Genomic DNA, 11,886 nt, shown 5'->3' with positions numbered 1-11,886 from the left:
AAGAAATGCAAATAGTGTATATCCTTAAAGCAATAAAATAAACGCAGTATAGGGCATATGACTCAAACGTCTCAATTTTTTTAAATTAAAATTCACTGAATTTAAAGGGTCAAGTAAAACCAAACCCTTTTCAAGTACAAGTACCCAATTTGCCAGTGATTTGTAACTTTGCACAAATCAAATTAATTGCATTATTTCTGGAATATTACAAGTGGAGTAGGAGCACTTGTGTTCATCAAACCCATTTAGGCCCATTTGAAACCTTTTTTTGAGATGCATTAAAAAGATTTAGCTGCTTAAGAAGTATGCAGGGCTATTTGGACACAATTATTTAAAAGTATTAAAACACATTCTGGCTCCTCCCTAAATTTAATAGCATGATGCCCGGGACCTCTTCTAACACCCTTTTACACAGTGAATCCATCAGATGTTTGACATTGGCCTCAGTCGCTTCTTTGTACCAAAGTCTCTGGCATCATAAGAGCCCAGAGCACTTTCTCCTTCAAGAAATATATATTATTAAATCTCTAATTAGAAAGGAATCAAGGAATGAACTGTCAACTGAAATTTATGATTACTTATAAAATGTTAAGGGCCACAATGGTTCATCTTAAAATGCTGCCTGCCACCAACATTTCCTTCCTTTCACAGCAACCACTTAGCCAAGAAAAGCATTTCTGAGCCACAGAAATTATGTCTAAAAACTTGAGAGTGACACTCCATGGAGTACTTTGCAAGGCGGAATCTCATCCTCCATAGGGACTGGGTTTTAAGCTCACTCGCCAAGGTTCTGTTTTAGAGGCTCCTGAAGATCCTTTGGGGAATATAATACATAGTTTCCTCAAATGTCAATTGCCCCAGTTGTCATAAATAGACATCCATGGGCCAGGCTGAGAGGGAGCAAAGCAGCTGAGAGAGGCCAGGGCCTAGCTCTGCACAGATCAAGCATGTGTGCTGACATCCTTGCCATTTGTCTTCAGGAAAACCATGTGGCAATAGCCCCAATCACCCAATGGAAAAATATAGTACTCTGTCTTATCTTATTTCAGCTTTCCATTAGGAATCTAGTACCATCTTTCCCCCTTTTCATCATGGTGACCTGGCTCCAGTGACCACTTTGCTCACTCCTTGGTGAGATGCATTTCTTCTCCATCACAGGCTGACACATGCAGGCAGTAGACAACATGTCTGCACACGCAACTCCCTGCCCTTTCAGAGATGCAGTCTCAATACGGGATGGATCATCTTGCCAGTTTTACCTGCTCCTAGAGAGCCATGCAGCTATTGCCCGAGCTGTTTCCAGATGGAAAATGAAAGGGTCCAGGAATTCTTGTTTTCAGCTGAGCATTTTAAAAATCTATGTGAATTTGAACAGGTCACGTAGGCACACATATCACTTTCAGGGCTGCTTCTTTCTGCACCTGTCCTCTGGTTTCAAGTTACTAGTTAAAACAATCTCATGCTACCACTTCAAGCTCCATAAAAATGCAAGGTGGGGTGTGTGTGGAGAAGTCAAGATACCAGATTCGACAGTGTTCACAGTCTAATGTCTTGTTCCCCAGTCACTTCAACTCAAATGTAAAGCTTCCAGTGAAGTCTTAATCTGCTCTCATAAAGCTTTACCCATAGAACACAATTTCTTTATTAAGAAGTTTATTAATTAAATGGCCATACCTTCCTGTAAGATCATCTGCTTACTCTTCATCAAGGTGATGGTGTTTTCACTCTGAGACTTGCCCTGATGGACAGGTTAGCCTTTGAAGGAAGTACATGTACTTACTGTTGAGCTTGGATTACTCTTCACCCTCCTCCCAGAATCAGCTAAGGGGCATGAGGCTGCCATCTCCTCTGCCGTGGAACATCCTTAAGCAGTTGCTGTCCCTCCCCCAACCTTATCATCTCTATGTTCTGTTGCTTTAGCCTTCAGGAGCCCTACCTACCCCAGTTTCTATTGTTTGTCCATCCATTAGCTGACTTCTACCAAGGCTTAAGAGTTCTCTACCTCACTTAAAGAATCATGGGATTCTAGAATCCATAAATAAAAGGGAAGTCATCTCACCTGAATTCCCTGTTTGGCAGATAAGAAAGCTTATTTGTTTATTAAATGAATAGTCCACTGTCTAAACTGGAACTTGCGAACAAGGCCGATGTTTTCCCTTTGCCAGGGATGAGTATTCCCCAATGACTAGTTATTCATAAATATATGGTAACCCATGTGTCTCAAGACAACACAGGTCAGCTTTCCAGGAAAGATGGTCATTGCTCATCCCCTTCACAAAGGAAAAGATAGGACAGGGAAAGTGAAGGGGACACCCGAGGGAAAGGAGCTCCTTATTCCAGAATCTGATTGAAGTCTTTTGCCAGATAAGAGTCAGCAAGTCTAGTACAACTAAAAAAAAAAAAAAAATAGTTGTCACTTAGGTGTTTTCCATAGACTTATTTTTGTTTTACACAGATATTTGGAGTAAGTATGTTAAAACAGCAATGTGCCATCCCTACGGCCTGATTGTATATGACCAAATAAGGCTTTTTGTCCTGAAATTTTCAAGGAATTTCACAAGAGCCTCAATTTATATTGAAATAAATGTAAAAAAAAAAAAACCAAAAAAACAAAAAGCATACTTTTTATAGTATAAAAATGTCTTAACCTTGTCCTGTGATACATGATTTTACCTTAACATGTTATAATACCATCTAAAGCCCTTTAGAAGCCCATGAACTCACTAACTCTGCTTCTTATCCAAGACATTTTTTAGTATCCCTTTGAGACTTTACCTTAGATGAAATTGAAGTCATAAGTATGGTGATGTTAAGGTGTTTGAGTGGGATTCCCTTTTGAGAAGCCCATACCCATGCTTAGGTGTCCTGTCCTTTCCTACCCTTTCCGGAGAGCATACCATCCTATCAACCTTCACCCTTATATCTATGGCCAAACCTCTTACTATAAACTCCAGCTCTGCTTCATAATACCTGCTCTCAAATTCTTTGCTTCAGTGAAGCCAAGAACCACAGCTTCACTTGAAGAGAGACCCCTAAGAAGAATCACTGCCCAGGCTACTCAGAGAGTTGCATAGAACTGTGTCTTTGGCTCATGCACTGTGTCTTTGGTTCCTGACAGGGGCAGGGCAGAAAAGTTCTACAAGCCAGGTGGTATCTTTCACCTTTTCTTTCCTATTATCTCTGAGGCCTCATCCACTGGGACTACTGCTAATCCCAATGAGGGGGAAGAGAAAGTCAGATCAGCTCTGTTGTTACTGAGGCCTTCTTTAGGAGAAGTATGATTGTGAATTATGGGTGGTTTCCAGTCTGTAGCTTAACATTCTATCAATAACCTGACCCAATTCAATTGATAAAGGGAATGGGAATAAAAGCAAGTTTCTCATGAACAGATTGGAAGAGAGAAGGGTCAAGACACTGGCCAGAAAGAAGGAATCAGCAGGGAGACGCTGCCTACACTAAAAAGTTGCTCCACTAACCATGGAACAAGGTCAAAGGAGCCAAGGTGCTCACATCATGCGTTATTCCATGGATGGCCAGGATTATAACCCAAATGTTCTGATCATCAAGAGGCAGTTGGCCTGAATCACTACCAGGCACTGCAGTATCCAGAGGCCATGGTCCTCCTCCCTGTGGCTGGAAGTACCTAAGCCAGAATGCAACAGGGCCAGCCTGCCTTGGATGTTTGTGGACACTTATTTGTTCTGGAAGCATCCACATTATAGTCAGCCCCTTTAGTCCCATCTATGTACTCTTTGGAGGTGCACACATGCATTCTTGCTCCTATTAAGGGATTACTGTTGCTCTCTCTACTACATTGGCACCTATTCTTATTCATATTTTCTCTTCAGAAAGTGATAGCAGTTTATTTTTAAGCATTAGCCCAGCCATATGTATTTTTAGAAAGTATCAGAATTGTTTCTCATATATATATGTATATATATACACATATATATATCAAATTGTTATTTTAATTTTATATTATGAACTATGGAAATAATAGACACACCGAGAGGAAAAAAATAAACCCTCTAAAATGTTAAATTGGTTTTACTTTAAAACTACAAATCAAAATCACCCTGAGATCCTATACCCAATAACAACAAATTAAAAGGTTCACATACTCACATTACCAGATTTATCTGTGTTTCACCTTCATTGAAGCTAGGGGCTGAACCCAGAACCACACATGCTAGGCATGTATGCTGCCCCTGAGTGATAACCCAGAGTTGAGCAGTGAGGATGCAAAAAGCATCCATGTTTTGGAGCAGGCAAAGCTATAGTCACACTCTATTCATGATCCAGACACCTGATCTGTGTGTACAAATACATATTTTTGTATCCACAGAAACTTACATGTGAAAAAGAATATCACACATGCAAACACACTGGCTGCTTCTGAAACTTGGCCCTGAAAGTTGACTATATTTTACCACCGGCAGATGTTGTTGTTGTTTTTATCATAGGAGACGTCGGTATTTTTACACATTTCAGAAAGGATCGCTGAAATCACGAACGCTTTCGAAAACAAACTCAAAGTAATCATTTACATTCAGGGTCCGGAATACCATAAAAGCAGGAGATGGCTTCGTATATTGGCACTTTAATGAGGTGTCCTTTCTTCATCGTCCTAAGTGAACGCGCACTGAGATGTGATTCGCTTTTCAAGCCAGGTCACCTTTAAGAGCCCAGTGATGGCGGTCGCCACAGAATTCGTCGCTAGCCCTCAGCAGAGATGTCTGCCTGTGCAAAACCTGTGACAAAGGACTGAAATGACAGCGCTCCGACTCCCTCCTACATTGTGTTTGTTTAGGAAGGTCCTAGAAATTGTATTTCACCAACCACATTCGCTATCAACACACAATTATCTGGCTTAATCATGTGGAACAGTGGCAAATTCACCTGGGGCTTAAGAACTAATGACATTCTCGTCTGAGCTGCTTTAGTGAAATGGCCCCGCACCTGAAGCAGGAACAGCAAGATTGCTCAAGAAAATTTGGTTTTCTGTTTTCATTTCACAGCATAGGGCCTCTGCTCAAGTCAACAAACACTCCTGATTAAATAGCTGTGGTAGTCGACTTCTCTGCTGCACTGGTGTGCGTGGCTGGGAATGTACATGGAGCGCCCCAACCTTTACAGGAAAGGAATTGCCTCTCACCCGCTGGCGATGCATTGTCTTTTTGAAGGTGGGAATAAGTAAATAAATTGGCATTGAATAATTTGGGTATGATCGCAGTCATTAGCGCGGGTGACCCCTCTAGGGCTCAAGACAACCCCAGGCCAGGGGCCCCCCTCAAGGCACTTGTGAGCTCAGGTATATATTTTCATTTCCTCTGGCCATCTGCTACCAGGATATTAACATTCTGCTTACTCCAGAAAAAAAATCCAGCCCCTACCCTTGGCCTTAAACCCCCAATGTGTGAGGCTTTGTGGAGTCACTGCTGACTTGGCGGCTAAATCCCATGGAGGGGAGAGGCCAATTTTCAAAAGCTAGCAGTGGCAAGAAATTGAAAGTGCGGATCTCCAAAGGCTTGAAAGAAAGGGCCAGGTGAAGTGCACCTCCGGAAGGGCTACAGAGGGGCCTTCCACTACGATAATAATGACTCATTCTCATTACGATGCCAGGGCCGGGCAAAGGAAGAACTGCCAGCTCCCGGCTTCCCTCTTGATGTACCTGTGTACACTCATTACCTAAGGATTTTTTTTAAATCATTTTAAATTTTTTTAAATCGTTTTGTTTTGTTTTTATTAGCAAAGGCTGTGGGGTCTAAGACTACTAAATAGAAAGACTGCATACATTAGCACTGGTTAAGCCTTTTGGTGTTGGTGCATCTTATATTGGCAGAAAGAGTCTACTGGACAGAAAAAAAAACTCATAAAACCCACAGGGTTCCAGGTGTAGGTGTGGGCGTCTTTGTATCCCAATACCTTGGAATATTCCCCCAACACCACTGTCTACACCATGGAATATGTGGATGCACGAGCAACAGGGTAATAACACTGTGTGGTAATGCAACCTGGGAGTGTTTATCTGAAAGCCAGCATTCAAAACGTCTCCAAATCTAAAATTTTTGAAGGCTGACACCTGACAAAATGTGGAATCTTTCAGTACTAAGTTCCCATGTATAAAGCTATTTAAAACACTGTCCAAAATTGCCCTGGAGCTACATGTATAAGGTGTATTTGAGGCCAAAAAAATACACTTCACGTTTAGACTGGGTCCCCCATCCCTGACGTACCTCTTTATGTAGAAGGAATAGTCCAAAAATCTGAAGAACTCCACAGTCTGAAGCACTTCTTGCCCAAAGAGTTAAGGATAAGGGCTAGCTAGCTAAATCCAAAGAAGTAATAATAATAATAATAATAATAATAATAATAATAATAATAATAAGTAAATAAATAAAATCCAATGATAAATACGTAAGTAAATAAATAAATACAAAAGGAAGGAGTGAGAGAAATATAGTGACGGTTAAGCAATAAGATTGTAATCCCAGCTACTTGTGAACCTGAACAGAAACCTGCACAGGCCAAGGCCTGCCTGAGCTTCAGACTGAGTTTTAGGAGAGCATGGGTTATGCCTCAAAATAGGAAAACTATTAAAAGTGGGGGGAGGGGTGTAGAGTATGGCTGAGCATTAACTTCTGGCCTAAGACTGCTGGATACCCACGAAGACATACATTGAACGAAATAAAGACAGACCAGTGCATGGACTCTGCATATTACACTCGAGGAGGAGGCATCTTACTAGGAACTCTCTGCTACAAACTAGTTAAAGTGGTTTGTTTTCTAAGTCAGGCTCCAAAATTAAGCCATCTTCTGCTAAAATGCCTCCATGTACCGAAACTGGAGTTTGAAGGCTCCAGACCCAGAATGGACAGATTTTCAAGGTCATTGTCACCAGCTTCAGGAACTGACACTAGTGTTACTGTTTGAATGCTGAAGGAAAAACAAAAACTGCATCCAACAACCCCTGTACAGTTCTCACAAAGTTATGCCACACTGATTAACTCGGAACAAGGCTGGCTGGCTGCCTGGCTGACAGGAGCAGTTCCTGTATTCATCAGATAAGAGACAACGCTCCAGCCATAGTGAAAAGGTTTAAGGGATAGTTTTCATAGTGAGAGCAGGTGTTCGCGGGATAGGTAGTACTCTTGTGACTACTTGGAGCCAGAGGAAATGCTGTCCAGTAAAGTCAAATGGCCATGAAAATCAAGTCTATGGCCTCCACCAGCACCTTTTCAAGTATGCTTCTGAGGCTTCTAGACAGAATTGCCTAGAAAATTTTAAACTATACTTTTTTTAAAAAAAAAACAAATTACCCTCCGCTAGCTGGAGAGGCAATGCTTTACCCTTTTTGAATCTATTCTAGAATATCTGCTCTGCCACAACACTCCCCTCTGGTTCTCCCATTTGTCTGTCCAGGAAGATGATGAATATTTATCCACCACCCACATAAATAAACATACAAGTTGCCAGTGATGCAGTTCTTCCAGAAGAAGCAGTGGAAAGAGTTTTTGGCTACATTGTGTGTCTTAGAAATGTTAAAAGCTACACATCCTCAAAAATCTTACAGACATGATAGTCTAAGCATGAGCTGGCCAAAGACATTAGGCAATCCAGGGTAAACAGGAGAAAGCTGAGGAGACCTCAACCCTGCACAAGGAGCTGCAGGTGAGAACGGAATGCTGGGAGTCAGAGAAATCATCTTCTTCTGGAAAAGCACACCAACTGATTACCTATCCAATACAAAATGTTCACTCCTGAAAACATGCATACAAGCAACACTGTATGGACCGAGAACATTACATTTAGGAATAAGCATATGCATATGTATACATTATTTGCATATATATAATGTGTATGCATAATTGCCTGTAATAACAGGTAATGAAAACACAGACCATGAATTTGAAAGAGATCAAGAAAGGTATATGGAAGGGAGAAAAAGGACAGGGAGATTATGTGATTATCTCATAATCTCAAAAAAAAAATGTATGTGCAAAGGGTCCAAACATTACTAAGCTTTATTTTGCATTCCCAAAGGAAAGAAATACCCAAGTGCCAGAGAGAATTCATTCACACATCTATACATGTATTCATCTTCTAACATTTACTCATTTACTACATTGTTAGCCACTGAAGATGGAATATTCAAGAATAATGTTAAACCTTTTGGTGTGGATTAGAAGTCCATTGGACAAAACATTTAACTACTCAGCTACAAATTGTGCTGAGCAACATGCAGGAGAGGAATAGATTGGGAGACTCGGTAGAACCTAATCTTTACAGAGCACCACCAGCGGTTTTCTTTAAGCAGTTGACTCTTCATGCCAGACTCCAGGAATGGAACCATAAGAGCCATGTGCATAGGAGGGGAGAGCTTTAGAGGAGTGGCAGGGGAGGAGGGAAGGTGTGAGGAGGGGCCACATGCTCTGGCAAGTTTTATGTTGTAAAGGGAAACTGGCATCCATAGTTCTATACATAAAGAGCGCTTGTGATAACTCCTAGTCCAACAAAGCTCTCACTGTTGTTCGGAGTCAGTCTGCAGACACAAAGGATGCAGCCAAGATGCAGCTATGCTGCTGAATTGTGACTGGACTCCTTTCACTGCTTCCAGTGATACTTTAGGACCAGCAGGGACTCCTGTTTCCACCCTGCAGCTTTCACTAGACTGATGGTAACAACAATGGCCACGACTATAACAACAACAACAACAACAAAGCAGTCGAAATCTTAATTGCAAAACATCAAAGGAATTTAGAGAAAGAAAAATTACCTCCCCAAATTCACAGGAGGAAAAACTACCTCCCTGGTTCTACGTTTGTCCCTCTGCATGCCAAGCTATCTCTTCCTCTTTTCTACTCAGTCCTATAACTGAAGTGAGCATTCATCCTCCTCGAAACGAACGTGTCTTCCAGCTCCTTCAGCACACTGAATTATATTCTCCATAGCCATTAGAACTTGCATAAAGTACTTGTTTCAAATGATTAGCAAGACAAAAGACCTTTTCCTTATATGTCTCTTTCAATGTTGTTCTGGGAGATTTCAAAAATAGCCAATGATTTGTAATAGAGTGGGGTAAAATAAGAACAGCCTACCTAGCCATTTGCTTTACTCTCTGGCTATGCTGACATATTTTCACCCGCACACGGGAAGCCACATCAGTGACTGAGTAAGGTAAATCAGTCTATAGGGCAGGTAGTGGGGATAACTTGTACATGAGAGCATGGGCAGAGCAAATGTCTGCCGAGGTTGTAGAACCCTAAACTAAGAATGCAGAGAAATGTAGACTAGCTCATCAGCTGACCAGCTGGCCAGAGATCAAGAATCCAGAACTCAAATTATCCATCAGATAGATGGGGTCTCTAGTTTTCCAGTTTTCTTGGACAACGAGAATACCAAATGAACTGCCGTAGTTTAAAAAAAAAAAAAAGACAAAAACAAAACCCTCCAAATAACCTCAGAGGATCTATACTTATTTTACTGTCCTTACAAATGTGATTTCTTAAATAATTAAGATTTGAGACGTGGAAGCGAAGTTAAAAGAGCATTTCACAAGGAATAGATAAAAAGAGGCATTCTCAGAGAACTGTGGGGGCTGTTGAGAAACCCATGCTCATTTTGCAAACTGTGCTTCTTGCGAATTATCTCGAAAGCTCCCAGCATGCATTCCAAAACCTCATGCTATAGCTGTAAACACTAGCCTTCTCCATGTTGTGGGCATATTTTCTAGCCCAGAGATTTACTAAGGGTGTACTGTGATATGTACTGTACTCTGGAATGCAGTCCATCTGCCTTGCCCTGAGTGGCTCGTCCCAAGAGAGGAGGTGACTCACTGTCCAATTGCTGAAGACCCTGATTCAGTAAGGAGAGCCCTACAGAGCTGATTTTGAACAAGCACCCAGGTCATTCTTACCTCTGGATGCGTCTGAGAAACTCTTCCTGAGACTAGAAGAGCCAGTGATGAGAACGAAGCCGGAGGTTAGCACCACCCAACCTACACTGTCATAAAAAGTGTCACACTGGAATAGGAAACTAGCCCCCTGAAACCAATGAAGGCACTGGTGATGTCACACTGGAATGGGAAACTGGCCCCCAGAAACCAGTGAAGGCACTGGTGATGTCACACTGGAATGGGAAACTGGCCCCCTGAAACCAATGAAGAGACTGGTGATGTCACACTGGAATGGGAAACTGGCCCCCTGAAACCAGTGAAGGGACTGGTGAAAATACTGTCCTAGTCGGTCCAGCCCAGGCAACGAGAACAGAATTTCTGTATTAGAACCAAAGACAACAAACTAAGACTCTCCCCCAGGTGACTCCAATGCCCAGGGAAATTGATGGAATCCCCTCTCCTCTCCTCTCCTCTCCTCTCCTCTCCTCTCCTCTCCTCTCCTCTCCTCCTCTCTTCTCCTCTCCTCTCCTCTCTTCTCCTCTTGTCTCTTCCTCTCCCCTTCCCTCCCCTCTTGTCTCTGTCTCTCTCTGTCTCTGTCTCTCTTTCTCTCACATCATGCTAATCTAGTTTCTGTCTCTGTCTCTGTCTCTGTATCTCTCTCTCTCTCTCTCTCTCTCTCTCTCTCTCTCTCTTTCTCTCTCTCACATCATACCCCTCATGCTAATCTAGTGGGACCACACAGCTGCCTGCCTCTGGCCTGGCCAGCTTTGGCCTCAGATTATGACTAAAGCTCACAGATTCGCTTTGAGTTCTATCCCAGGAGCTGTAATTTTCTCATATAATTTAATACAACCTGATGTTGTAATAGAGTATAGTAATGTATAAAATGCTTTATACACATAACATGAAGACATACAATATATTTACAGTGAGTGCTTTGTTGGATCATGGTCTTTACTTGGAATCATAATATCCAGTATAGGCTTAAGAAAGATTTTTATTGTTATTAAATTTATATTATACTATATTGTCATTTCTCAACCCTTCTATGGGGGCTGCTTATCTAAGAGCATCAGAAAACACAGGTATTTAAACTACATTTCATAACAGTGGCAGAAAAAATAATTTTATGGTTGGGAGTCACCCATGAAGGATTGCAGCATTAGGAAGGTTGAGAATCACTGATCTGGTCACAGTTCGGAGAGGATCACATTGTTGTGGTCAGCCAGAAAGCTTCGTCAGAGCTGATAGACCAGGCAGGATAAAGTATGTAACAATGCTTAAGATATTGCTGGGAGATAGAAAGATGGATCTGAGATGAAGACCACTGGCTATTCTTCCAGAAGACAAAGGTTCAATTCCAAGCAACCACATGACAGTTTACAACAGCATATAACCCTTCTCCTGGGGAACTTGATGCACTATTTTGGCCTACATAGTCACTGCATACACATGGTGCACAACACATACACATAAAATCATACTAGAGATAGAAGTTTTGTTCTCAGAGACAGTCTCAAAGTAGACCTAATATTAATAGTTATGACAGATTAGTATTGGATTCCTTACTTATCAGGAAATTTCTTAATAAATACTAAGCATTGATTTTTGCTTCATACATGTTTATTTATTTAACATAACTATCCACCTGCATTGACGCCGATAGTCACTGCCTGACACTGTTACATAACTCAACCCAAACATAAACAAAACCACAGAGCTAACTCAGTGTCATACTAAATCACTACTTTATAGAAATGATATGGCCAGTTCTGTATTTGCTGATGAAGAGCTGTGTTTGTTCTTACACTTGTCTGTCCAGTTCTTATGGGGTTGAGTGTGAGGTCACATTATCTAGACCACCTTTACTGAAATATTGGTATTAATTTAGAAAAGTTCTACTCTTTTATTTAATATGATTATTAATTTTAATGAATATAGAAACTTGATGTTATACTCCAAAATCTAGTACTGGTCAAAGGTAAAATTTC

General features: G+C 41.3%; 1 long non-coding RNA gene across 5 annotated transcripts in view; it reads right to left on the bottom strand.

Annotated features, from left to right (window-relative positions):
- The window catches only part of LOC116089145, a 36,298-nt gene extending 26,234 nt beyond the window's left edge, over positions 1–10,064 (bottom strand). For 3 of the 5 annotated variants that reach the window (XR_004118181.1, XR_004118183.1, XR_004118182.1), the window contains exons 1-2: positions 9,917–10,064; positions 6,237–6,328 (exon numbers count right to left, since the gene is read on the bottom strand). This is a non-coding gene — a long non-coding RNA (uncharacterized LOC116089145). The remainder of the gene's footprint in view (positions 1–6,236; positions 6,329–9,916) is intronic. The other 2 variants (XR_004118184.1, XR_004118185.1) reach the window with 1 other exon arrangement.
- Between the last annotated feature and the right edge of the window lie 1,822 nt (positions 10,065–11,886).

The sequence above is a fragment of the Mastomys coucha genome, unplaced genomic scaffold, assembly GCF_008632895.1.
Source record: "Mastomys coucha isolate ucsf_1 unplaced genomic scaffold, UCSF_Mcou_1 pScaffold14, whole genome shotgun sequence".
Lineage (NCBI taxonomy): Eukaryota > Metazoa > Chordata > Mammalia > Rodentia > Muridae > Mastomys > Mastomys coucha.
Note: the sequence above shows the minus strand (reverse complement) of the source record. Positions and strands in the feature narration are given on the sequence as shown.